Below are 24,709 nucleotides of genomic sequence, written 5' to 3' on the forward strand. Positions count from 1 at the left end.
CGGGTCATAACGGCCCGGGGCAGGTTCCTCGTCTTTCCATTCTGCCGATGGCGGACACTTAGACGAAGTACTTAAATCTACCAAGCCTCGGTTTTGTCATCTGTACCATTGGCACAGGACCTAATTCCGGTTGCCATGAAGATTACAGATAATGATGCCAGGATAGTAGATGCTCAACAAACGGTAGCGGACGGTATGGTTCTTGTGAAGAGTTCAACTGGGAACAATACCAGGCAGGCAACATTCAGTAAGGACCAATTAGTGGCTGGGTACCGTGCAAAGCCTGAGATTTAGTTCCTTAGACGATCTCACCGCTGTTAGGTAAGCAGGCGAGTATGTGTGCGATTCCTATCAAAAGTGGTGAGTACCATCATCAAGATAGATACCGCATCCTGGTGGAGCAGGGGCATATGGGCGTGTTCTATATGAGACTCCTGTAGTAGAAAACAGTTTTCAACTCGAAGCAGGTAAACACGCGGAGCTCCTTCAAATCGATGGTCTTACAAAGGACCGTTCCCCACAAATTAGGGTGTAGCTAACACACAGAGAATTGAATGAATGGATCTTTTTGCCTCCGTTCCATTCATTTCTTTTAAATCAAGATTTTATTGTTTCAGAGCAGCATGAGGTTCACAGAAAAACGGAGGGGAAGGTATAGCTATTTCCCGTGTCTTGCCTGCCCCTGACCTGCTTAGCCTCCTCCATTATCAGCATCCACCCTCAGAGGGATACACTTGTTACAAACGGTGAACCTACACGGACACACGGTAATCACCCACAGATCACAGTTTACCTTACAGTTCAGTATTCTCACATATGGAGTGAAAAGTTACATTAAAAAAGAATCCCATGACTTTGACTTGTGTTTAGTGTATAGTCACATACATGGCTCTTTTCTATGACTTAATGTTGCAGAAAGTATAGTTTTGTGTGTTTTTAACTCATCTGAAAATTGAGTTGATTATAAGAAAGCAAAGAGGCTAGGTGCTATGATTCAACAGAAGCTTGAGAAAGAGAGGACAGAAGATCCTCATAAAAGTACGTGTGGTCATCAAAACATGCACTCCCACTCTTTTCTACAAAAATTGTACTTGACTTGATACCCCCAAGAGGGCCTGGGATGGCCAGTTGTTTTGTGATTCTGTTTACCACCGTAAGGACTTTTGATCATGACATACCCTTTACAATTCTTAAAATACTTGCTTAAATTGGACCACAGTCATCTGGGTAGATGATTAGAAGCCAAAAATGTAAAGTTTAATTATCTAGTTTGATATTTTGGGGGCCTTTGCTCTATAGTCTCTTTCTCATTGAGATTTTTCTTGATTCCTCTATTAAAAATTTCAAACCCATTCAATAGAGTACTGGAAGTCCATGCCATAACAATCAGACAAGAAAAAGTAATAAAAAGCATCTAAATTGGTAAGGAAGAAGTAAAGCTTTCACTATTTGTAGATGACATGATACATATATAAAACCCTAAAGACTACCAAAAAACTACCAAAATTAATAAATTAATTCAATAAGGTCACAGAATAAAAACTCAATATACAGAAATGTGTTGCATTTCTATACATTAATAATGAAGTAGCAGAAAGAGAAATTAAGAAAACAATTCCATTTACAATTGTACCAAAAATAATAAAATGCCTAAAAATAAACTTAAGCAAGGAGGCGAAAGACCTGTACTCTAAAAACTATAAAATATTAATGAAAGAAATTGAAGATGACACAAAGATATTTGTTTGGAAAGATATTCCACGCTCATGAACTGGGAGAACAAATATTGTTAAAATGTCTATACAACCCAAAGCAATCTATAGATTTAAGACAATCCCTATCACAATAGCAACAGCATTTTTCACAGAACTAGAAAAAAACATCCTAAAATTTATAGAGAACCACAAAAGACTCAAATAGCCAAAGCAATCTTGAAAAAGAAGAACAAAACCGGGAGTATCACAATGCTCAATGTCAAGATATACCACAAAGCTGTAGTAATCAAAAAAGTATAATACTGGCACAAAAATAGACACATAGAATAGAAAGCCTAGAGATAAACCCACAATTATATGGTCAACTAATCTGTGACAAGGGAGGCAAGAATATGCAATGGAAGAAGACAGTCTCTTCAACAAATGGCGGTGGGAAAACTGGTAAGCAACGTGCAAAAGAATCAAACTGGACAACTTTCTTATACCAAACACAAAATAAACTCAAAATGGATTAAAGACCTAAATGTGAGATCTGAAACTATATAAATCCTAGACGAGAGCATAGGCAGTAATTTATCTGACATTGGCCATAGCAACATTTTTCTGTATACGTCTCCTGAGGCAAGAGAAACAAATGGAAAAATAAACTATGGGGACCATATCAAAACAAAAAGCTTCTGCACAGCAAAGGAAACAATCAACAAAACTAAAAGACAACCTATTGCATGGGAGAAGATGTTTGCGAATGATAGATCTGATAAGGGGTTAGTATCCAAAATATATAAAGAACTTCTACAACCCAACATAAAAAAAAGTAATCCAATTAAAAATGGTCAACAGACATGAATAGGCATCTCAAAGAAGACACAGATGGCCAAGAGATGCATGGAAAGATGCTCAACATCACTCATCAGGGACATGCAAATCAAAATGACAATGAGATATCAGCTCACACCTGTCAGAATGATTAAAATCAAAAACTCAAGAAACAACAAGAGTTGGTGAGGATGTGGAGAAAAAGGGACCCTCATGTGCTGTTGGTAGGAATGTAAACTGGTACAGCCACTGTAGCAAACAATATGGAGGCTCCTTAAAAATTAAAAACAGAATTACTGTATAGTCAAGTAATTCTACTACTGGGTACTTACCCAAAAAATACAACTACAATGCTAACTTGAAGGGATATACACATCCCCATGCTTGTTGCAGCATTATTTATAATACTCATCTTATGGAGGCAGCCTGTGTCCATCGATAGATGAATGGGTAAAGAATAGGTGGTACACACACACACACACACACACACACACACACACACAATGGAATATTACTCAGCCATAAAATTAAACTTTGCCATTTGCAACGTAGATGGATCTAGAGGATATAATGCTAAGTGAAATAAGTCAGAGAAAGAAAAATGCCATGATTTCACTCCTATGTGGAATTTGAGAAAAAAATGAATAAACAAAGAAAACAGAGACAAATAAAAAAATAGAGTTTTATTTTATTTATTTTTTTAAGTGGACTTTTAGCTATAGAGAAGAAACTGATGGTTACCAGAGGGAAGGTTGTGGGGGGATAGGCGAAATGAATGACGGGGGTTAAGAATATATTCATGTGATTAGCATTTAGTAATCATACAATTGCTGGATTACTATATTGTATACCTGAAACTAATATAAAACTATATGTTAATTATACTGGGATTTAAAAAAAAATTGCAAACCCCATTTCCTCTCTCTTCCCTGCTTACCTTTTCACCATAATACTACCTATTTACTTACTTTACATATTCTTTGTTTCTCCTGCTAGATTGCACGCCCCATGAGGGTAGGCATTTTGCCTTTTTTCCCCCCTGGAAATCTCTGGTTTCCAGAACAGAAACATGTGGGCACATGGAGCAGTTGGGTGTTAAGGTCTGTTGAATGGTTGATAAATTACAGATTTATGTTTGAGTTACAAAAAGCAAAGCTTAGAGAATGGTCCTGAATGAGAGGGTTGGAACAAGGGGATTGCAACTGCTCTGCGTATCTAAGTAACAGGGAAGTTCCTCTGGAGAGAAAGAGAACAGGGAGAAAACTACATTCAGATAAGAGAAGATTGGGAAAAAGGGTCCCTTGGGGGTATTTTCAGCCTTTAGTCTTTTGTTCACCGATGGAAACCTAGGATGTGCCTACACATAGTGTTCCTGTTCTCAGCATGTGACCCACCACACGATCTCTGTCCCATCTTACTGGACTTGAGAAAGGCACCTGACTTGAGGGACCAAGACAGAGATTTCCTGGCATAGACGATGGTCAGTGAATGCTGATGTCTGATTTTCTTTTTTTTTTTTTTTTACTACAAAATTTTTTTTAAATGTTTATTCATTTTTTTTATAATATTTATTTTTTTTAAATGTTTATTTATTTTTGAGACAGAGAGAGACAGAGCATGAACGGGGGAGGGTCAGAGAGAGAGGGAGACACAGAATCCGAAGCAGGCTCCAGGCTCTGAGCCGTCAGCACAGAGCCCGACGTGGGGCTCGAACTCACAGACCGTGAGATCATGACCTGAGCCGAAGTCGGAAGCTCAACCGACTGAGCCACCCAGGCGCCCCAAAACGTTTATTCATTTTTGAGAGAGAGAGAGAGAGAGTGTATGTGAGAGAGACAGACAGACAGAGTGCAAGTGGGGGAGGGGCCGAGAGCTAGGGAGACACAGAATCCGAGGCAGGCTCCAGGCTCTGAGCTGTCAGCACAGAGCCCAATATGGGGCTTGAACTCACGAACTGTAAGATCATGACCTGAGCTGAAGTCGGACGCTTAAAAGACTGAGCCATCTGGGTGCCCCACTGGTTGCTGATTTTCAGTTTGAAATTGTACCTTGTACTGTGATGTAATGAGCTTGTCAATTTCACATCTCACTACATAGTGGGACACACAATAGCAAATTCAAGCTGAGAACATTACAAATGATTTATTTACAAATTATAAAAGACAGAGTTGAGGGAAGAGCAAAATTAAGGGAGAAAGAAAACATGAAAGAAGAGGTGAGACCTTGAAACTAAACTTAGGTTCCGTATTCGAGTATTAGAGAACATGGAAAAAAGGCCAAGAGAAAATTACAAAACACAATGGAAGAAAATTTATTATTGTACCAAAAAGACGAGACTCTTCATTTTAAATGGAGTCAAGTGTGGCCATATGATCTAGACACTGGGTCATGGAATTTTGGTAAACCAACCTAGTGGCAAGACTCTAAAAGTTTAAAGAAGAAAAAAGTCCTGTGAAGTTTGAAAAGAAAAGAGGAGGAAAACCCCTAAGTAATAGGAAGGCATTAAATAAAAAAAAATGGTGGAATTAGCCTATGCATACAAGGGAAAGAAATGCCAGAATGTTAGCTGGGGAGCATGGAAAACAGTGAGTCCTAACTAGTACAAGGTGGACTCCAAGACTGACACCAGGAAGAATGAAATGGGTTCACTCAATTGCTGCAAAAAACTAGAATGTCTTACTGAAAATAATGAGGAAGGGGTATGACAATACCGATGGAGGGAAAACGTTGTCAAGGAAAGACGTGGCCAAATGTGATGCAAACTGAGATACGGCATGATTTTGAGATACTGATGGAATCTAAAAAAAAAAGGATCCGTTTGACCTCATCACAGAAGCATGTTCCTTCAGACCCCCTACAATTCATCACACTGGATCAGAAGCAGAAACAGAATCTTACCATACAACAGGGCTTTTCTGGAGAAAAATACGTTTTCATTGTCATATACTAGCCATATTTTCCAACATCAATATCAACCTATTAACAGAGCATGGAGGAACTGCTTGCAACGTGGAACAGAGCCTAAAAGTCATCAGGTATTATGACCTTAAAGCAATGGTATAGCTGACAAAAGATAGTGGATGGGTATACAAGGGAGGCGCGGAGAGTTACAGAACCTGCGCTTATACGTTGAGATTAAGACGTGCCCTTGCAGTTTGATGGGAAGGGATACAGAGTTTTAGGCGTATCATTTATATTCTCAGCTATAATGGATAGAATCCCCTCACCTACCACAGGACACAATGACCAAAAATTGGGGAAAAGAGGAGGAGGGGATTGCAGATAGGGGATGTGAAAGTGAGCTAATTGTCATCTGTCATGGTAGAACATTCAAAGAAAATGTTCAAAGTTCACAAAGTAGGAAATGGAATGGTATTTATTACTTATGGCTGCATAAACATTTCCCCCGTAACTCAGACGTTTAAAACAATAAACACTGATTACCTCTGCCCACCCTGAATTTGAGCAGGTTGGCTGGGGAGTCCTGGTCCGTTTCTCATGAGGTTGCCATCATTCTAAGGCTTGAGTGGGGCTAAAATTCACTCTCAAGATGGCAGGAGGCCTCCCTTCTCTCCACCGGGCTACTATAGTGTCCTCATGATAGAGAAGCTGCTTCCTCCGAGTGATCCAAGAAACCAATAAAAGTTGACCCCTGAACAACACAGGTTTGAACTCTGTGGGTCAACTTATACGTGGATTTGTTTATTTTACTGTTTATTTTTGAGAGAAAGAGAGAGCACAAGGCAGGGAGAGGCAGAGAGAGAGAGGGAGACACAGATTCCGAAGTAGGCTCCAGGCTCTGAGCTGTCAGCACAGAGCCCGATGCGGGGCTCAAACCACCCATGGACCGTTAGATCATGACCTGAGCCAAAGTCAGACACTCAAACAACTGAGCCACCCAGGCTCCGTTGCAGATTTTAAAAATTTTGATAAATACAGTACAGTACTGTAAACGTATTTTCTCTTCCTTATGATTTTCCTAATAGCCTTTTCTTGTCCCTAGAATACATGTAACATACCGAATATAAGGTAATCAACTATTTACGTAATTGGGAAGATTTCTGGTCAACAGCAGGCTATTAGCAGTAAGTTTTGGAGGAGTCAAAAATTATATGTGGGTTTTCTTCTATGCAGGAAGCCTCTAATCTCCACCGTTGTTCAAGGGTCAGCCGTATTACCTAGCCCCAGAAATCACATGTTGCCACTTTTGCAATATCCTATTAGTCACATAGCTTATTCTTTCTAGAAGTGGACCTCACAAGAGCATGAATGTCAGCAAGTGAGGATCATTGGCAGCCATCTTGGGAGCTGGCTACCACAAGAGGTATGAGCCTATTATTTAGAGATGTGGAGTAAATATCAAAAGCACAAAACAGAGATATGGTTAAGTTTTTGGGGTACTATTTGATTTCTTTCTATATGTACATATCAGCTTGATTAAAAATAGTTCTAGGAATTTTTGAAAATGTAGAAAAATATGAAGCAGTAAATATTACCAATAATAGTTTTCTACAGACGCTGCTCACATTTTGCTTTTCAGTCACTGTTTTCTTTTTTTTTTTTTAATTTTTTTATGTTTTTATTTATTTTTGAAGAAGAGAGAGAGACAGCATGAGTGGGGGAGGAACAGAGAGAGAGGGAGACACAGAATTCGAGGCAGGCTCCAGACTCTAAGCTGTCAGCACAGAGCCCGATGCGGGGCTCAAACTCACGAACCATGAGATCATGACCTAAGCTGAAGTCGGACGCTTAACTGACTGAGCCACCCAGGCGCCCCATGTTTTCATATCAAAGCATGTATATGTATAATAAGCATAAGTAAAATAATAAATTTCATTCTCTAAAGATGATTTGAAAACTATTGCTCTTATATGAAGTATAATAATTATATATATTCATTTTGAAATGTTTAGAAAATCATCCACAGAGCCATCATTCATCTAGACCTGCTAACTTTCGAGAGACTATCTTAGACTCCTTCTCGCTCTCTCAGTCCAGATATATATCTTGTGTAAAGTGGGAGCATTCTGGAAAACCTGACTGTAATGGCTATATTTTATTCCATTAGAAAGGTCTATCATAATTTATCCTCCTGTTATGGGACATTAACTGTTTCCAATTGTTATTATAAGAAGTATTATATTATTATATAGCAGTCATAGTGTACATCTCTTATTTCTATTGGGTAAATTCTTTTTTTTTTATTTAAAAAAATAAAAAAATTTTAATGTTTTTTTTTAATTTTTAAGAGACAGGGAGAGATACAGCATGAGCTGAAGAGGGGCAGAGAGAGAAGGAGACACAGAATCTGAAGCAGGTTCCAGGCTCTGAGCTGTCAGCATAGAGCCCGACATGGGGCTCCAATCCATGAACCATGAAATCATGACCTGAGCTGAAGCTGGATGCTTAACTGACTGATCCACCCAGGCGCCCCTCTACTGGGTAAATTCTTAAAAGTAGAAAGACTCTGATGAAGTTTATGAATATTTTGAAGGACGTCGAAAAAAAAAAAAGCAAACTTTCCTCCTGAAACCTGTGTGGACACGTACAGTACGGTGTATGAGAACACATGTCCCACCACACCGTTGCTGACTTTTGTGCTGTTATCAGTACATATTGTTTGGAAAAATGGATGATTCCCTAAGGACAACTTGAGCCAGAGAAAGGAGTTAGGTTCCAGTTTTCAGATGCAAAAAGGAAAAATCAAGCAGAACAACAAACAACAAAACTCTTAACCCGTTGGGCTGCCCCAGTGGAAATCACCAGAAGTACATATAGGGGGCATCTATTTGACGCCTTCTGCATCATTATTTAATAATCCCTCCTTTGCACAGTGGACTCTCTCCATTTTCCCTACTCTCACGCTCATAAACTCTTAAATTACATTTACCTTTACTGGGATATAAAGGTCAGATGTAATTTACCTAATAGAACCAGTTGATGGAAATCTATACAGTGGAAGAGATATTAGTCTTGAAAAACGAAGAACATTTTGTCCCTGCCTCTGTGCTGCTCTCAGCATGTTTTAAATACGACCCAGCATTTGTTAATGGATACCACATGTCACCATCTTTAAATGACCTTATCCATCTTATCATCACAATTTCGAACTAAGAAAAAAAAATACCCCACCACCAAACGATCCTGAATGATACTGCTTGTCATGTTAGCTTGTCAGCAGCCTTGACATGGTCAGTAATTCTTACAGATATTTTATCATTTACTGGATTACAATGAAAATAGAAATCTCTGGAAAAATCTCTCGCTCAAGTTTTGTCTTCTTGGCTCTCCATATAAAGATAGTGACAAGAAAGAAATTATTTGATTAATTTCATTCTCCTAGATAAGCAAATCTGATCATTCCCACCTGGGACTGGATCAGGAGACCTGTGTTCACATTTCTGGCACGACTGCTCATGAGCTTTGCCCCTTCAGAGGGACCCCCAGTGCCCCCTCTTGCTCTCTGTTGATCAGATGAGGCCAATAATGTCCAAGCTAATGCTTGGAGCTTAAGGATCGAATATATTTTTAAACCTTCATTTATTTTTTTATTATTTATTTATTTATTTATTTATTAAAAAAAAATTTTTTTTAATGTTTATTTTTGAGACAAAGAGAGACAGAGCATGAACAGGGGAGGGTCAGAGATAGAGAGAGAGACAGAATCTGAAACAGGCTCCGGGCTCCGAGCTGTCAGCACAGAGGTCCGACGCGGGGCTCGAACTCACGGACCGCGAGATCATGACCTGAGCTGAAGTTGGACGCTCAACCGACTGAGCCACCCAGGCGCCCTTAAACTTTCATTTAGTAAGTATTATGCTGGTAGTAGGAGTCAAGAGCGCAATGCAGATCTCACAATTTTTTAAGAAATTATTTCTTGGGTTAGCTCAATTTTTCAAGAAATTATCTCTTGGGTTAGCTCAATTGTTTCAAATTATTAGTAACAAGCCAATAGGACTGGAGCCAGTTTGCTGAATACCACCAATTTTTGCGGCTTTTGATCTATACTCTTTTGTTATTTTAAGAGTTTTAACAATGATTCAACTAATGGTATAAAAATCCTTAAAATGATAACATTTTACGAATGATATGCTTTATCTTTCTGGTCTCGTGTAAGGGTCTCACTGCTCCCCTCTAATATATTTTATCCACATTTGAACAACTCAGGGCTTTTTAGCCAGTTGACTAAAGAGATGAAGACGAACAACTTTTTTTTTTAATGTTTCAAACAGTTAACGTTTATCAAATCGCAGCATTTCACTCAGAATTGGTCATTTTCGCAGTGAATTTACAAAGCAACACTAAACAATGAAACATCAAATTATATACGAATATAAGTACCCAACAGGATCTTCTAGAAGTCTGCCATTTCCTTTCTTTCAAGAATAAATTCCAGCAACCCAATCAATCCTATCATTGTCCAAAAAGAATATAGCTGATGTCTCTGTGTGACAACATCAATGCTGCCTTTAGTACCTACACAAATGCTTTTTAAAAAGCCAGAATCCTCCAAAGGCATTAATTGCCAATATGGAATTTCATAGAGATTCTCTAGAGCAGATCCCACAGAGTAATACCATACACCCACAGGTAACAAACCTACTTCCCTAAGAGGCAGTTTTGCTACCTTCTCTTTCTAGAGCTGCTATTTGTTGATCTTACTGGTCTGCTCAGGGGCCTTACCTTATTCTTACTTCTAACAACTTGTTGCCTAAAAGGAGTCCCGCTCTTCAGTTTCATTTACCCTGTGAGTAGTAGGGATTTAGGTGGACAGAGTCATGTCGTGTTGGTCCCGTGTGCCGAGGTCCCGGCAAGGACCTGCCAGACCTTCCCATTCTACATCTCCACACTCTGTGGCCTTCTCTTGACCCAGCTTTGACTTCAAAACTGAGCTGAGACTTTCTTTTCATTTCTGCTGGAGCAATCCTAACTTTGTGCGGGACTAAGGATGCTTCTTCCTCGATAAGTAAACACACTGACATGTGAAAAAGAACATATGTTTGAAGAACTGTTACCATCAAATACGCTGAGATATGAGTAGTCTCACTGGCAGGAGGTTAAGCTGCTCGTTCGTGCTAGAAATAAGGATGGGGCCACATTGCAAGAACTTGTCTTCCACCCCTGGGCATTGGTTGTCCATTCAGCTTGTGGCCTGAATCTCACTGGGGCCAATATCGGGGCTTTCTGAGCCCAGCCTAAGAAGGGTTGGTCTTGCCTCCTCAAAGGCTAACTGGCTACGGGACGTGAGTTGGAATGTGAGGAGCAGAGGGAATTGCTGGGAAAGCCTTTCAGGGTCTGGGGCCCAGGTAACGTGAAATCAGTGGTGATCTTGGAGAAAAATGAGGAGAAATGGGGGCCCGGAACAAGACACACATATAAATCGACAGGCCTCAGCAAATGATTAGAGGTACAAAAGGGGCCCAAAGAAGAAGAGGCTCAAAAGTGATTCCTACGTTTTGAACCTGGCTGCTGGCGAGAGCAACACTGAAAACTGGTGAATCACATGGGATGGGATCGTGGGAGATCCAATGTTTTGGGTTCAGGCACAGTGAGTTTGATGTGTCAGTGGGTTTGCAAATACCTGTGGTCTATAAATAAAAAACACATTATTTATATTTAGATTTCAACTTTTTGGCTTACGATAGTCCATCACCGCAGGCTAAAAATGTTCGGATGTTTATTTTCTTCTGTGCACTTTCCTGGGCTTATCAGGTTTTCTTGCCAAAACGAGGCATCTGCAGCTTAAGGATACAAGTTGCTCATCCAAAGTAATGTCAGATTTCGGAATGTATGATTTCCAGAACTGGAGTACTAACATCACCCAGATGTTGTAAAGCTGTGGTGTTAAATTCACCCAGATGTCTCTGATTGCATCTAGCTCATCTCAAGTTCTTTGCTCATCTTGTGTGTTCTGTTCATTTAATCTGCTATAAATCAGCGTAGCTTTGAATTTTTTTTTTTAAAGGAAGTTTGAGGAGATCCAATGATATGAATGTGGAGAGAGTATAGACATCGTAAAGATATTCTTAGGTCTCGTAACAAAACAAATCCGTGAGTATGGGCCCATCAGTGGGCTCTGGGACGGAGAGGACGCTCAGGGACAATCTGGTTCAATTCTTTCGTTTTACGGATGAGAAAACTTCGGTTGTGAGGATTTAGAAGATTTCATGAAGACAGAACAAGATAGCGGCAGAGCTGGCGTTAGATACCCGTAGTATCTGGTTCAGGATTACGTAAGTGGATTGGGAAAGCTGTGCTTTTGTTTCTCTGTTTGGCATTTAAATGAAAGCAAACTGTATGGAGAGTAGATCGCTCTTACTTTTTTGAAATTTTTTTAAATGTTTGTTTGTTTTTGAGAGAGAGAGTGAGACACAGAATCTGAGCAGGCTCCAGGCTCTGAGTTGATGCGGGGCTCAAACCCAGGAACCGTGAGATCATGACCTGAGCTGACGTCGGACGCTTAACCGACTGAGCCACCCAGGCATCCCCTGAGATCAACCCTTCTACAGCCCATGTTTCTTCACGATGGACAATGTCTTTATAAGCTAGCTGGCATCTGTAATGTGTTCTTCGGAAGCAGGAAAGGTGTATCTACAGTTAAACTTGTGCCTAAAGCCAGGTTTGCATTTCCATCGACTAACAAACACATTCCGCCTTCTTCCATAAAAAAATATATTTTGTCCATACATACATATATGTATATATGTACACAAAAGCTTCATTTGGTCCCACGTTTGCTACCCGCTGCAGTCCTATTTTTTTGTTTCCCTTCCCAGCAAGTCTCTTACAGAAGATGTGTCTACACTCACTCCCTGCAACTTCTCATCACCCATTCTCTGTCTCTTGTTCTCATTAAGGCAAAATTTACATAACAAAGTGCACCACTGTAAGGCCCACAATTCAGTGGTGTTGAGTACATTCAGAATTTGTGCAGCCACCTCCTATGTCTGGTTCCAGAAACACTTCATCAGCCCCCAAGGAAACCCTGAACCCATTAACAAGTTGCTCCCCATTTCCCCCCATCCCCCAGCCATTGGTGTTCTTTCTGTTTCTCTGTACTTACCTATTTTGGATATTTCATGTAAATGAAATCATAAAAAACGTGATTTTTTTTTTTTATGTCTGATTTCTTCCACTTAGCATAATGTTTTCCAGTCTCATCCACACTGTAGCATGGATCTGTACTGCATTGCTTTTTGAGGGTTGAATAAGATTCTATTGTTCTATCACTGTCTTAAAACCACTCCAAATGCTTTTTGTCTCACCATTTTCAAACATGCTCTTATCAAGCTTACCAGTGACGACTAAGTCTCTAAATCCAATGATAAAGTTTGTCTTTATTTAACAAGATTTATCAGCAACATGGAGCATAGCTGACACTCTTCTCCTTTAACTGAATTCTTTGCTTGGGTTCTAGGAGAACACACTCTGCCCGTTTTCTTCTTGGGTCTTTAGGCATTTCAATGAATCCTTTGTGGATTACTTTTTATCTTTTAAACCTTTACATGGAGTGCTTAGGGGTTCTCTGGCGAACCTTCCTTCTTGATTTACTTGGTGGTTATTCATTTAATAGCACTGCTAACGTTTAATTTTCAGAAAAGGCAAAATCATGACTTTCATGCAAATCTATAACACATACATCTAATATTTTATTCCCCTCATTAATTAACAAGGGAGTGAAGATACTAAAGCCGGTTCAAAGAACACCTGAGGAGCTACTGACCATTTAGGAAAGGAATGTGTTGTAAAATAAAGAATGTGTATGGTTTTTGTCCTGGGTCCAGAGAGGAAGCTTTCAGTGCTTGGAATCTCCCAACAGGGGAGCCTTTTGTTACTGATGGTGAGCCCCTGGAACCACACCTGAGTTTATGCTAGTGAAGAGACTCCAGTTAGGCTCCTAGGTAATTCTCAGATGGAGGCCGGCCATTCCTGAACACTGGGGCTTTGAGCTGGATGATAACAGCCCGACCTCCAGGGACAGGGAGGCAGCTAGAAACTGAGTTTATGGCCAATGCTCCGATTAATCGTGTCTGCGTAATAAAAACTCTGAAAACCAAAACTTGGGGAAGCTTTTCTGGTTAGTGATATATGTCCATACAACACATCCTGAGGATAGGGAAGTTTCACATTTGGGACAACCCATGTGTTTCTTCATCTGGCTAGTCCTGATTTATGTTCCTTATGATAAAACTGCGGTTGTAAATACAATACGACCCTGAGTTTTGTGAAGTGCTCTGGCAAATTATTATACATACGGATGGAATGGGAACGTCCAAGTTTGTAGCCAGTTGGTCATAAGTTGGGAATCCCAGAGCTTGCAGCTGGTGTCTGAAGTGAGGGAAGGCTTGTGAGCCCTCAGCCCGTGGACTGTGATAACTCAAATAGTGTCAGAGTTACAGTGCGGAACGTTAAGACAAGCTTTCAGGATTATATACAAAATAGATTAATGTTTTATAGGGTTAAAAAAGCCCATAGTTTTCTGCTGGACAGAAATTATTTGTACTGCTACCAAACAAAATTGTATAAATTAGCATCAACTTTCTGGAGCTTAAAACAAAATCTTAACACTCTTTAGAATCATGGCTACCAATATTTTATTTCCAGCTTGCAAGCGACTCCTGATCTTTAGGCTAGGACTGTCTGTTGTCTAAGAAGCGTGGAAACACAAGACAAGCAGAACTGAAATGTCAACTTCTTGCTGCAAACATGCTTGATTTATACATTTACCCAACTCTGAATGGCCTATTGGGTCCTTTGCATCGCTCATCTGTGGCTTCTTTCCTTCTATCCCATGTCATATCCAATATGGCAGCAAATCCTGCTGGGTTCTATCTTCTAACGTCTTCCCGAATTTGACCAGTTCCCACCACTGTCCTTGCTAATATGTTGGTATAATGCACTATCACCTCCTGTTGATGATAGCACCACACTTCCAGTTGGTCTCCCTGATTTCTACTCCCATATCCTTGAGTTTACTTTCAATATAGCGGTTGTATAATCCTATGAAAACACAAATCACGGGCACCAGTTGGTTGAGCATCCGACTTCAGCTCAGGTCATGATCTCGCTATTTGTGAGTTTGAGCCCTGCGACGGGCTCTGGGCTGACAGCTCAGAGTCTGGAGCTTGCTTCTGATTCTGTGTCTCCCACACTCTCTGCCCCTACCACATTCTCTCTCTCTCTCTCTCTCTCAAAATAAATAAACGTTAACAAAAACACCACACAAATCTGAGCATGCCAAACCCTGCAAATGCTTCCTGTCTCAACAGAGTGAAAGCCCAGATCCTTACCATAGTCCATAAGGGCTTATGTGAACCAATCCTTTGTTAGTTCTCTATCTTTCTTCCCTGCCATTCTCTGTCTTGTTCTCTTGAAAGCAGCCACTTGGCCTTTTTTTTGGGGGGGGGGGTCATAAATATGCCATGTGTTCACTCTTACTGACCTCTTACTAAAACACTCTTCTTTCATGGTTTGTACCCTCATCTCTTTTAAGTCTTTGCTCAAATGTCACCTTGGTAAGGTATCCTCTGACCACCATATTTAGAACTTCATCCTCGGTCCCCACTCTTCCTACCCTGCTCCTTCCTCTGAATTATTTTTCCTTAGAGCATTTATCATCATGCAACATGATACATAATTTGCTTATTTTGTTCATTGTGTATTCCACTGAAGAGAATATAAGCTTCATGCAGGCAAGGATTTTTTTTTTTTAATTTGTTTGTTTTATTCACCAAAGTATCCCTAATGCCTATAACAGTTCCTGGCACACTGGAATTCACAAAATATTTGTTAAATAATGAATTGTGACATATTGATATTACTGAAAACTGAAGAAATACATCACTAGCAATTTTATATGCAAATAAAAGCTGTCGATCATAGTAGTTTTGGGTAGCTATATAGTTTTCTTCCATGGTTTGGAATTGATTTAAGAGGCAGCTTGTGAGCCATTAATAATGTCATTTTAATTACTCTATAGTTACAGCTCATTTTGGATCCCAAACTGAATTACCCATCTTGAACAGCACCTTATTCATCAGACTTGGCTCTGATAATGACATGGTGATAAGAGCCATTTGTTATTTTCAATAATCTTTTCCTTAGTCAATAATTTTTTATTTGCAAGTCACAGATATACACTTAAACTATCAAGGTGATATAGTTTGTTCATATATTAATTCACATCATGTCTTCTCTGTTTTTCCCTTGCCAACTCTCCAAGAATACAGCTGGACTTTTGCCTTTCTTTCCCTTAGGATGGTTGAGTTGCATGGTCAAAGCAGAAAGAGCCTGAAATCAATTCTCTTCCTGGTTTGTTTGTTTGTTTGTTTAGAGAGCCTCAACTCTTAGGCTAGGGTGACCGAGGGTAGGAAGGGTAGGTTGGTGCCACTGAAGACAGAGTGAAGACAGAAGAGATGAGAGGGGCAGAGATCTTTTTCTTTTTTTATTTTTTTTTTTCAACGTTTATTCATTTTTGGGACAGAGAGAGACAGAGCATGAACGGGGGAGGGGCAGAGAGAGAGGGAGACACAGAATCGGAAACAGTCTCCAGGCTCTGAGCCATCAGCCCAGAGCCTGACGCGGGGCTCGAACTCACGGACCGCGAGATCGTGACCTGGCTGAAGTCGGACGCCTAACCGACTGCGCCACCCAGGCGCCCCGCAGAGATCTTTTTCTTAAGGCTAAGGAATAGACTGTGCTTGGGGTTCCCTCAAGACATCATTATGGCTTCTGTGTTCTCTCCCCCAAAAGGAAAAGAATGTTGGAAGACAAACATTGTATGGTGCTTACAGGGTTCCTCCTGAGTGAAGAGGGGTTATACCACAAGGCTTTTCACTAAGTCCAATGAAAATAAATAAAATTAAGCCTCCTGAGGCACTAGATTTCTGAAGCACAAAATCTGTCAGTTACCCAGGAAAATGACTCCACCATATATCTCTTATGAAGTTGAGTCTCCTTTCCCTCTTTGAAGACTAGCTTTGTTTCCTCCCCAAATGGCTTCCCTAAACCTGGATTTATATCACTTCCTATTCTGAGAAGCGTTCTGGGAAGAGTCAGTCAAGCTTTTTTTTCTAGCACTAAGGTTTCTGAAATTTGCATTCCCTCTCTATGAGAGTTGTGAGCAAGAGTTGAAAAAGAACGTGGCAAGTCAGTGAATGTATGAGTAAGTCACTCTGCTTTAGAAGTCTAGTACCCAGAATGCTTTTGTGATGAATTCCTTGTCTCTGAGGCAGAAAAACTCGAGTTTGGTATTTAAGGTAAACCTTGTCCATGAAAGCATTTTTTGGATGGGAGATCAAAAAGCCTTAGGACTACATAGGAACAGGGAGTTGGTTTTTTATTACCAAAGGAAAATAGAATTGTCTACTGATGAGACACTTGGAAGAAATAAGTCAAATCCATTTGCGGATCATTAATGGGTGGAAATGGGGCCAATTTACTGTTACATGTGAAAGGCTAGATAGGGGCAATTAGGACCACAGAAACCTAAGCATCAAGTCTTTCTAGTCAATCACAAGACACTTTCCCAGGATTCTAAAGACAGACCCTTTTGCAGATTAATAAGAGAAGTAAGGAAAGAGTAGACCATTTCTTTTTTTCTTATTTCGAAATCCTGGCTCTCAGTTAAATTAAAAAAAAGATTAATTTGACTCTATGATCATAAATAGGTTGATTATATAAAAATGAATTGCAAGTGAAGAAAGAACAGGTCCTAGACCTATAAGAAACGACCAGTATAGATTTATAAATAATGTAGCAGTGTGAAGTTTTATAGATAACTGGCAAGTTACTAGGTACAATGAGCAAATTAACCTGTGTGTATGCATAGTTTTATTTTCTGATTGTAGGGAATATTTTGGTAAACTGAACGGAAATTTTCTCTGAAAGTTCACACTAGGCTTGGTGGTTTAAAATGTCACACAGCTCAGGTACACCTGCAAAAATGTTCACGTAGGCCTGGGAATAATACAAGTGATGCATATGTTATGATAGATTTAAAGGACAGAATAGTGTCAATCCCACTGCTTTGATAAGACTATGATCGTTGATCTTTTTCCGACACAAAGCATCTACCACTGAATTGTAAAAATTGTTAAAACTTAACGAATTTCATATCTAAGGATAATGTTATCACACTAGTATCCAAGGACAGGGAGACAGATTTTTAGCTGGTTGACTTAATTTTCAGCTTCACCTATTTCCCAAAATTATATGAGTAAGTTACAAAAAAAATCAAACACTCGAAGACAGGGTTATTTTGCATAAATACAGACAGACAGACAGACCACAAAATAGATGTAAAACATCAAACTCACTCTCTCCTCAAATACATTGCTTAAATGGTCTAAGATGTACCCATTCACTTATGGTGTTTGACTTGTGCAATATTTTCTCTTTTTAATTCTTTCTCGATATCCTTAAAAACATATTAACTACCACTCTGTGTAAATAACAAAAACATAATAAATAAGAATATTGTCAACCCATTTCAGAATTAAATACCAGATTAGGAGCTACATTTTAAACTTCTGGATCTGTGAATTATTCAGTTTACCATTTGAGTGGCACGAAGCACCCATTCGTTGTTTGTGCATCTAACATGGGACTTGTTATTTCTTCCTATTCACACATACACACACACACACACACACACACCTACACATATGCATATATATTCATGTATACATATACACAACACACATACATATGTGTATATATATATATATGTATATATATATGTATGTGTATATATACATATATACATATATACATATATACATATATATATACACAACACACATACATATGTGTATATATATATATATATGTATATATATATGTATGTGTATATATACATATATACATATATACATATATACATATATATATGTTCCTTATCAGATTTACATATGTATATATGTATATATACATATATATACACATATATACATATATATGTATATGTTCCTTATCAGATTTTTAATCCCCTAAAGATACTCAGTAACTCCTGTTCAACTTTGTATTTCTTGAGGACAGAGCCACACCTATGTGGTCATATAGGGCATTAAATTGGGAGCAAACCTCACTGGTCTAAGACAAAAGAAACAAGACCCATCTTGTTCAGAAAGGTTTTCCTTAAACTGAAGCAAGCCTTTGAAATAAGGGTATAGCCCAGCTAGTGAAGTAAAGTTCTTATTTTTCGCTTTAAATTAAAAAAACAACAACAACAAGTTTCCAAAAAGGTAAAGAGTGTTTCAAGACTCTAACATAATATATGTGAGGGGGGAGGCAATTTAGAAGAGCCCCTCAAGGTCCTGGATGGCTCAATCGGTTAAGCATTAGACTCTCAATTTTGGGTCAGGTCATGATCTCACTGCTCATGGGTTTGAGCGTCACGTCGGTTTCTGGGCTGACAGTATGGAGCCTGCTTAAGATTCTCTCTCTTCCCTCTCTCTCTGCCCCTCCCCGACTTGGGTTCTGTCTCTCGCTCTCTCTTTTTCTCTCTCAAAATGAGTAAACTTAAAAAAAATAGAAAAGCCCCTCAGATGGGCAAAATGTGGAAGGAGAAACAGAGACAAAAGGGCTGCTATGTAAAGTACAAACATTAAGGTCAGGTTTATTATCATTCCATCCTTGTCCCAGAATGTATTTGTTTCAGTGAAATAATAAGATATTCAATGTTCTCATGTTTTCACATTTTGTGGGTGATTCTCTTTTCTATTACCTTTGCTCACCTTTCCACTAAGCAATCCCACTCATTGCAAAAAATGTTTTAGGATCAAACCTAAGGTTAACAGCCTATCCAGTAATTTTCTTTAAAATTATCAAAATATGGCTTTTTTTCAATATATGAAGTTTATTGTCAAACTGGTTTCCATACAACACCCAGTGCTCATCCCAAAAGGTGCCCTCCTCAATACCCATCACCCACCCTCCCCTCCCTCCCACCCAAAATATGGCTTTTCAAATGCACAAAAGATGCCACCTGAAAAGAACCAGTAAGAATTTTAAGTGCCTAAAAGAAAGATTACAGACATTATTAATATTTTATGTCCCTTAATTCAGATGTACATGTGACTTTTAGTGAAAAAATTTGGTCAAAGGTTAATTAAAAATGATAAAGACAGTTGTCATATTCTCCTTTTAAAAATTCATTATTCACAACCATCAGTTGTCTAATAATTCCAAATCTTAAAGAATAAAACAAAGAACTATCAAGCAACTCTGCCATGCCAGGTGGTACTATGCTACGAGGTTGAAAAGAGTAAATTACTAAAATATGGTCTGTGCTCCAAGAAATGAAGACCACAAAGCTTTGGGAAGTTTATCTTTGGAAGAAATGTTGCTTGAAACAAACAAACAAAAAAAGGTAGGACATGGGAATTTTGTAAATTCTGCAGGCTGAGAACACATATTATTGATTTTAAACAAACAAGAGAGCCTCGTTCTGGCGCCTTCTCTGCTCCCTCCATGCTTCAGTCAATTTCTCCCAGGGTTCTTACAGCAAAATCATGCGTTACACCTAGATGAATTTTAATGGCTCTAATAATTATTCTTCTGTTTCCTCAGAATATTTGATTGATTGCAACTTTATCCTCCCTCTGCAAAGAGATTATATATTTGCATGCTTTGATCTCAATGCCACTTGAGTCTGATGTCATCTTACCTACATTTTCCTGACTGTTGTCTCAATTTATTTGGAGGAAATAACAGCCTCCCTTAGGGTTTTATTCTCCTATGCACTCGGATCTACAAGTAAATATGAAGGTGCATTGGCAGGGTGTGGGAAGCTTCTAGCAGACTGCCTCTACTCTGTTCGGGAGAACACACTGGCCACGGTACTGGGCCATCTTACAAGAAGCCTGCTGTGTGCCAGGACGTCTCAGCCGTTATTTCACTTAAGGGCTTTATAAAATAGTTTTAATTCTCTTCAGTTTTAGTAAGAGAACACTGAAGATACACAATTGGGCCAGGCGTGGATTTGTGTCTGCACGTAACCCAATCTAAGTTCTCTAAAAGATCAGGATGGAAGAAAACATTGTGTGCTTATTTCAAGTAAACGAGACTGGAGACACTTGTCTTACCATGCATATGGATGCTGTATATCCAAGCCAAAAATAGAATCTAAGGTTAGTTTTTTAATGTATATTTAAAGTTTGCTTCAGAAAATATAAGAAAATGTACATTATACATATATAAAATTAAAGTCTATACCTTGGCTTTTTAACCATTTTGGGGGGAGAAATTATTCTGAGCAGGATAGCTTACCGTGATTTGGGCGCTTTGCTGAGGCTTAAGAAATTGTTAGTGCCAATTCCAATTTGCTTACTTCATTTACTTTGCACCTAAGATGTAAATTAATCATTGCTGGTAACATCAATTTGGTTGTAATTAATCATAGAGGGAGGAGTAAAGCAGTCATATTGGTGCCAGCCATATTAACTGCCTTATCTGATTGCTCTTGTGTAATTTTCCAGCACTTTGATGAATATACAAGTCAAGAAATACTTTGGGGGCTTCCAAGAATATTCATAGTATCTTTGGAAATAGATTTGAAAGCATTATAAATAGTTGATTGCTGCTTTAGTTGAAGACTTTTTTGTGACTATTAGATTTATAACTTTTACACACACACACACACACACACACACACACACACACACTTTGCCCTTGCTTTCGATAAGTGCTTTCAGAGCAACTGAAGCTAAAAATGGACATTCTACTGGAGTCTTGGCTGCATGTTCAAGGTCAGAGAGAAGCAGATCCCAACAAAGAGCAAGTATTGATGTTTCCTACGCAGTTTCCGCCCATCAAATAAGTATTGAGGAGAAAAGATAGCTCTCATTTGCAAGTATGCAATATTTATTAGCTCTTGACAAAAAGTTATTGATTTTTATAATATTATATTCAGAATATATCCATACATTTACTTATGCCTAACATAACTTTAGGTGATTTACAGCAAACAAATAAACGAATATTACACTGATACAAGAGGTATGATGTAATAAATCAGCGTATTTTACAATCTTCACATGCCTTGTGACTCCCTATCCATTGTATCAAGCCATTCTTTTCTTTAGAGTGAAGACAAATCCCACCTACAACACACAAGTCAGAGTTCAGCATAGAGTATCAAGATACGCTTTTCAGGCCACAGCAAAATAATAGGCTTAAAAGCTGGGCTTTGCAAGCGTTCTCACGGAAGCAGGAGGAAGGTCTATGTTACAGCGTGTTTGCTGGCTCCCCACCGCTCCCCATGGCAGAGTGGATGATGAGGTCTAGGGCTGGGTATTATCCTGAGCTGGTGCTCCCTACAAGTGACTAGTCCTGTTGCCTCTCTTTGGCATGGCCCTGGCATCTGCTTCTGAGTTCACGGCCCCTGCCTTGAGTCTGGTCCTAAGATCCCTTTACCCTCTTTGGCACCAACCTCAGTCCTCTTCACATTGATGAGTCTACTCTCTACTTTTCCATCCTCCCATCAGAGTATAAAGGGAGATGGGGGTCCCGAACACGCCACATATGGGCCAGGGAAAGCTGGTGCTACTATGTTAAGTCCACTTGCTCAGATACGTCCCCGGTTGGCTGAGGTAGTAATGAACATGGAATCTCTCTATGAGGCATGAAAATTTCTCAGGCGCAGCCCAATAAACCAAATGAAATGAAACCAAACCAACAAAAACCAAGGAGAAGTACCCTGGAATTTCCCAGATGGCATCTGGATGTTTCTACCTACCCATCCTCTTGGGATTTTGAGCCCACCACCACGCTCTTACTCCTTATTCTCTTCTCCTTGGCTCTTCCCCAAGCCCCAGAACGTCTTTCTCTTTCTGCTTCCTGTCTTATAGGAATTTCCCTTATTACACATTCTTCCATTACCTCTGTGATGTGGCTGACAGTAAAATTGGATGATCTCAGTTTCCTAGGTTTGGCCCTGGGTATGTAGAGGGAATATTTTGGTACTTTGAAAAGCTTACTCATCTCTGCAGCCAGTCGGTAACTTGGGAAGTACGAGTGGGAGGAGGCACCCTCAAAAATGAGCAGGGACTGTTCTTGGAATATTCCCAATATTTGAAATACTGGAGAAAGGGAGCAGTTCAAAATGTAAAAATGTAAATGGGAAAAGACAAGTCTATTCTACCCATGTCCCTTAGGCACTCAGATATTGTCCACAGAGATAGTCACTGTTTCCAGGGTCTTTTTTTTTTTAATTTTTTTTTAAACTTTTATTTATTTTTGAGACAGAGAGAGACACAGCATGAACGGGGGAGGGTCAGAGAGAGAGAGTGGGAGACACAGAATCAGAAACAGGCTCCAGGCTCTGAGCTGTCAGCACAGAGCCCCACGCGGGGCTTGAACTCACGAACCGCGAGATCATGACCTAAGCCGAAGTCGGACGCTTAACCGACTGAGCCACCCAGGTGCCCCTGTTTCCAGGGTCTTATATCTATATTCCCAGAAGTTTTCTGTGCCTAAACACGTATGTATATGTAGTTTTTTCTCTTTTCAAAAGAATTTGTAGCATGCTACCCACAGTGTTCTGTATCTTTCTTTTTTTTTTTTTTTAACTTAATATACCTTTATCAGTACATATTACTACCCAGAGAGGGGGCTTATACCTCTTGATGGTTGCACAGTATTCAAATATAACAAAGTAACACAATTTACTTGACCAGGCCCTCTTACCCCCTTTTGGTTGTTTCAGTACTTTTTTTTTCTAGCAAACAATGCTGTGATGAATATCTTTTAATGTTTGTTGTGAACATGTGTAGGTTAATCTATAGAATAATACCTAGAAGTCGAATTGCTGTATCAAATATAATTTTTTATTCGGATAGATACAGCCAAATTCTTTGCAGCAGAACTGCTCTTACAGTCTTATCAACCTAAATAGGAAGGACTGTCTGCCCCCCTGTGCCTTTACCACCAGATTGTATAAACAATCCTGACAGTGAGAATTAAAAAAAAAAAAAATGGTGTCTCAAAGTTTGCACGTGGATTTTATTTTTTTTACAAACGAAGCTGAGTATTGTGTAAGTTTTTAAGAGTCTTTTTTTGGGGCGCCTGGGTGGCGCAGTCGGTTGAGCGTCCGACTTCAGCCAGGTCACGATCTCGCGGTCCGTGAGTTCGAGCCCCGCGTCAGGCTCTGGGCTGATGGCTCAGAGCCTGGAGCCTGTTTCCGATTCTGTGTCTCCCTCTCTCTCTGCCCCTCCCCCGTTCATGCTCTGTCTCTCTCTGTCCCAAAAATAAATAAACGTTGAAAAAAAAATTAAAAAAAAAAAAGAGTCTTTTTTTAAAGTTTATTTATTTGTTTTGAGAGAGAGAGAGAGAGAGAGAGCGAGCAGGGGAGGGGCAGAGAGAGAAGGAGAGAAAGAATCCCAAGCAGGCTCCGTGCTGTGAATGCAGAGCCCGACTCAGCACCTGACCTTACGAACCATGAGATCATGACCTGAGCTGAAACCAAGAGCTCGAGGCCTAATTGACTGAGACAGCTTAAGAGAGTTTTTAATTTTCATTTGTTTTTGTCCTTTTTTTCCCCTATTTTTCTTTCAATGTGTTGGTTTTACAGATTTTTAGGCACTCCCTATGAATTAAGAATACTAGCTTTTAATTTGGGATATGCTGTTTGGACATTATTTCTTATTTGTTTATTTGTCGTTTAGTCTGTGAACGGTGTACTTTGATACGTACAAATCTCTTATTACGTTATCCAATTAATCCCTTTTAAATTTTTTTGGTTCTTAGTTTTATGGCATATTAACAAAGCCTACTGTATGTGCAGATTATAACAACAATTCTCCCAAGCTATTAGCAATTCTCTGGCTTCATTATTTATGTTGAAATATTTGATCCATTTGGAATTTATTTTCGTATAATGTGCAAAGTAGAAATTGAATATGTTTCCACGTGGTTACCTAGTTGTCTTGTGACCACTTATTGAATAACCATTTTTCTACTTATTTGAGATGTGAATTTTATGGCATTATGTAATATATAATATAATATAATATAATATAATATATTAATATATTAATGTTTATTTCTGGAATTATAATGTTATTATAATTAATTAATTATTAATATTAATATATTAATGTTTATTTCTGGAATATCTATTCATTTTGTTGATAATTTTGTGTATTCATTTACCAGTACAATGTAACTTTAAATACTTT

The 24,709-nt window shown here is 39.1% G+C and overlaps 1 long non-coding RNA gene across 1 annotated transcript in view; it reads right to left on the reverse strand.

Annotated features, from left to right (window-relative positions):
- Positions 1-24,709, reverse strand: part of LOC123602839 — a 107,835-nt gene that overhangs the window by 73,379 nt on the left and 9,747 nt on the right. The gene's annotated exons all lie outside the window — the stretch shown is intronic.

Source organism: Leopardus geoffroyi, chromosome A1, assembly GCF_018350155.1.
Source record: "Leopardus geoffroyi isolate Oge1 chromosome A1, O.geoffroyi_Oge1_pat1.0, whole genome shotgun sequence".
In the NCBI taxonomy this organism is placed as follows: domain Eukaryota; kingdom Metazoa; phylum Chordata; class Mammalia; order Carnivora; family Felidae; genus Leopardus; species Leopardus geoffroyi.